Source organism: Megalopta genalis, unplaced genomic scaffold (genome assembly GCF_051020955.1).
Source record: "Megalopta genalis isolate 19385.01 unplaced genomic scaffold, iyMegGena1_principal scaffold0168, whole genome shotgun sequence".
NCBI classification, from domain to species: Eukaryota; Metazoa; Arthropoda; class Insecta; order Hymenoptera; family Halictidae; genus Megalopta; species Megalopta genalis.
The window spans coordinates 158,283-163,280 of NW_027476237.1; positions in this window are offsets into that span (position 1 = coordinate 158,283).

The window sequence follows — 4,998 nt, forward strand, 5'->3', positions numbered from 1 at the left end:
AAAACTGCAGTCAATTAATCTGTAATTATAATGCACCTTGAATTTACTTGGATAGTAAATGTACTAATTAAGCAGACTTCTTTTTATCGCTGCCTAATTTTTACCAGCGAAATATCTAGTCGATGAAAACCCGGATTAGAGGCTGGCGAGAATTTGCTCACAATAGAAAAGAAAATTCGCGTCCAAGATATTTTCTCTGAAAACGTTGCAACCACGGCGGTGTAATTTTTTCCATCGGAAAGTTCGGTTACACATTTCGGGGCGAGCAGAACTGCGAATTCAACGTCGATTCGCTTCTTTTTAGCGGCACAGTGAAGTTACTTTCAGTAAAAAAAGAAAAAAAAACAAAAAAGAAAGTAAAGCAAATATTAAATTTCAGCTCTTAATAGATCGTGTATCTTAACCTGATTTTGAATGTTCCCGCATTAACCGCGGGTAAACGCGCGAAAATATCAAAGGCATGAGCGGAACGTTTTGATCCTTTGCTAACAAGTTCCCCGAGATTTAAGTACAATACATGTTAAAATGCTCGTTGGTGCTCCTTGTGAGCTTCGAGCTCTGTAGAATTTTGTACGTGGTGTGCCGTCCGATTACTAAGTCTCTTAGGTATCTCGTGAGTCCCTTATGGTCTCGCGTATCTCTCACGATGTCTCTAGAGTCTCTTGTGGTCTCTCCTGACTCTCGTGTATCTCCCGAGTCCCTTGTGGTTTCGTGTCCAGTGAGTCCCTTGTGGTCTCACGAATGTCTCTCGTTAGAGGAACGGGGTCATCCCTAATATTACCTCGGTCCTCCCTACTCTTCTTGACCTAGGGTGGGCGGCAAGGAATTACGGTCCAATCACTGCAATCACAGATCCATTGAGATTGTCCCAAAGCGGTGGGCCGGGAGTTAGCAGGGAGAATGGCAAACTAACACCTGCTAAACATCCTGCGCTGATGGGCCTACGTGCCCAAACAGTGCGAGACCCAACCGTAATTGACTGGACCGTAATCAAGGACCAGGAGACGTTATGACGGGGTCGCACGTGCCCCGGAACGGCCAAAGACAGACCCATACCGTCGGGATACCCAAGCACATGGCCCCTGCCATAAATCCTGGCCACTTGGCAGCAACAATACACTTGGACTTTCTCTACTTATCCGAATCGTTTTGCTTCGTTATTCTTTTTGTCGGAAGACTGCACTTAGCTTTCTCTTTACGAGTGTCTGAAATATTCTAATTTAATTTTTATTAAGAAACTAAGAATTTTACGGAATTAAGAAGACATTTGAGAAATCGAAAACCGTCAGAAGCGAAAGAATACATTGAGACAGACCTGTGTACGAGTGAAGTTTTGCAATTAATTTAAATAAATTAGGAAACGGCCATTATATTGTACGCGACAAGGTTTGCTGAACATTTATTTTTACCGCACCTACTCGTTCGTTTTATTTCATTTGTTCCGGGTGTCGTCGAAAATGGAATTGAAATTCTATCTGCAACCCGCAATCAACAACGTGTTAAAATTGGATGAGTGAGAATAATAAAAATGTTTGTTACAATTTCAACTTTATGGAAAACTTTCACATTGGAGAATTGAATAGTTGTTGTTGTTAATGAGACGTCTAATGAAACAATTATCTATTCATTCTTGTTTGAATGAAATAGTTTCACTGTTTCACTGATAATGTTGTAAAATGTATTTCTTTCCATTCAATCAATGTTTTCATTACACTGACTTTTTGTCAGAAATTAAATTCGGAAAATGGGGGACGATTATTGAAATTACTAAAATATTTCTTCGTGAAATTCGAATGAACTTCTTGCTTGAAGCACATATTGCAAATATGAATAAATGTGAATAGGAATTAAATATGTAAATATGTATATAAATATCACAAATATGAACAAATGCGAATCGGATTTAATATGTAAATATGAATATAAATATCACAAATATGAATAAACGTGAATATTAATTAATATGTAAATATGAACATAAATATCACAAATATGAATAAACGTGAATATTAATTAATATGTAAGTGTGAATATAAATATCACAAATATGAATAAATGTGAATAGAAATCACCATGTATATATGAATAAAGACATCACAAATATGATAAATCTGAATAGAAATTAATGCTCAAACAAGGATGTAAATATTGCAAATATGAATCTGAATGGAATTTGTACAACCTGCGACTAAACGCAATCTTGTCAAAAAACCATACATCCGTCGATCGCGCGAAGTGCTCAGCAGTTTTACGGTTAAAGCCGATAAAAAACACAACTCGAGGTTCCGAGTGCAAGCGGGGCCAGGTGAGAGAGCGTTAAGAGCGGTTGCTGGCGGAGCCACTGGAAAATCGTCTAGTCTGTGATCGTCGGAAGCTTAAGGTGACATCTCGATGGCTTATCCGGGCTGAGACACCCCGTGCATCATCAGCGGCAGACTATTTCGCGGGCTCGACGCGCCGAGCAGAATTCGCGACACACCCTCGTTATACCATTCATTAAGAGACTTTGCGAGCATCCACGTTGGTCGTGCGACATCAAGAACTAATTTGAAACCGGCGGCGGATTCCGCGAGATTTGAAGGAAAACGATGCGTGAGCGCCGCGCCGGTCTCATTTAATTCTCTCGTCCCATCGCGTCAAGCGTAATGCAAAGAAGTGCCTCGTTTAATCGCCGTCTCCCCACCCACCCCTCCCCGCCGTTCCTCTGCCTTCGTTTGCCCGACTGCACTTTCCACGTTTCCCAGGGCCAGGCCGCGAAACGTGGCCTCTTTTTACCTCGCGGTCTTTTTTTGCCGGCTGCGCGGTTACCTCCATTCACGCCGGTGTACGCGGGATTTCGCGGTAAATTCCACGACAATGTTACTTCCAGAATCTCGAGAGGTTTCGACGGTACTTTTGAGCGCGGCTTATTATCGTGTCGATGTAAATGGCCGTTCGCCGCGCCAGCGAGAACCAAAGCGAACGGAACCGATATTCCGGTTTGGTGACGCCGTCTCGCAAAGCTTATCATCCCTTATACCAAGGCGGCTTCCGGGTTCCCCGCCGATTCTATTCTGTTTCCTTTTTGTTTCCACGCCGTTTATCGACCTGCCGCGGATATCCATTCTCGTACACGCAGCGCGCAGCTCGGCTGTTCCGCTCCAGGAACATGGAACGTGCAGGGTCTTCGACGACTAGGATTACTGTTGGTAACGAAATGGCCGTTTCGGGGCTTTACGGAAAGAGACATACGGATGACTTTTTTCCTCTGCCGATACATTCGTCTCCCCCCTTTTTTACGTTTTTGTTTTTTAGGGTAAGCACGTCATTCACTGAGCCTATTACAGCGACGACCGATGTTCCCAAAAATCCGCAGTACTTTTTATCTGTGTTGCTCGTCTTGAACATTTCGATTGTACATCGATGTCTTTTGTATATGTACATATATCGATTCAAGTATAGAGAGAACGCGAAATATTTAATAAAATATGCAAGACAGTTTTTGAGCGAGGTACTGTGTCCATCAAAGTGATGTTCGAAGTTTTCGACAAATTGAACGGTTTTTTTTACCTATATCTCACTTTTTGATACATTTCAATTATTCGTTGGTGTCTTTTGCATTAGTACAAATTTGATCATTATTAAAATATAGAAGGAACACAAGATGTTTGGCAAAATACACAAAAGAGTTTTCGAGCGAACTACCGTGTCCACTAAGGAGTTAACTACTGCGTGATAATTATGTTTGTATTTGTCGAATAGATCATATTAAATTCTCGCATTCTTTTATTTTGTTCAATTTCCAATAACAAAAATGTAACGCATCTTATTGGATAAATACGGAATTAAATATACCTGTCAATTAGTGTATGATAATTAATTTTCTATTTACCGAATATGTCATATTAAATATTCGTATTTTTCTTATTTTGTTCAATTTCCAATAGACAAAATGTAACGCGTCTAATTCGATAAATATAAAATGAATTATCCCTGTCAACGAACCAAAGGCACAGCAATCGGTCACCCCACAGTAACCGGCTCCACTTCCCTAACATTCGGCGGATACCGTCTGGAAACTGTGAACGTGACGCGGTTACATTCACCGAAGTTAGCTATTATTTCTTTTTTATCCCTGAGCCATTCCTCTATTTCCCCACGCGATACCGAGTGTGTTTACTGGTACTTTCGGGGCCGGAATGCGCGACTGGTATTTCGGTATCATCCGCGAAGGATGCGGAATGATCGCGGAATGTGAGAATCGTCTGAATCTCGGAAACAGCGTTTTCGTCATGTTCGCGACATAAACCTGGTCGAAGAAGACGACAGAGGCGAGCCAAACTTTCTCGAGATGATGGAATTCCGTGGCGTACGCGCGGTCCCGAGTTTTGCTGGGACAAATTCCGCGCGTATACGCAATCGCCGTAAACGGCTCGAACGCAATTAGAGCCAGACGTTTCGCTTTGACTGAAGTCCTAACAGCACCGCAACCGACGAATCAATCCGGAACAGTAATTAAGAATGGCATCATGGGACACCTTTGTGCGTATCGTCCTCGGCGGTCGTCCATTCTGTATAGTTTTCCCGTTAATTACGCGTGCCTGCCGCGACTCCAAGCTCACCGTCGCGGAGCTACGTCTACGACGGAAGCAATAAAATTGTAATCACGGACGTCGGTCTCGCAGTCGGGCAATAATACGATTCTAACGTTGCTCGAGGAAATTGCAGTGGATCCGTTGGACGCTGAGTATTCCCGGTGAGATTTATTCAACGTTTTCGACACATTTTTCTTGTACCGGATGCTCGGCAGAACGCGTTCCCCGCTACTCACAATGTGTTTAACGAGCGCAGAGTGTTAGTCGCTAAGGTAACTAGGTCGAGATGATCGAGTTAAGTCTAAAAGCGGCATTCGGGGTAGAAAGGGAAGGGAACGATAAGCATTTTATCTTTTGCACTGTGGAAAATGTTGAGTGACACGTGTACAAGTTCCCGATACCTTCCGGCGAACGAGTTTCGCGG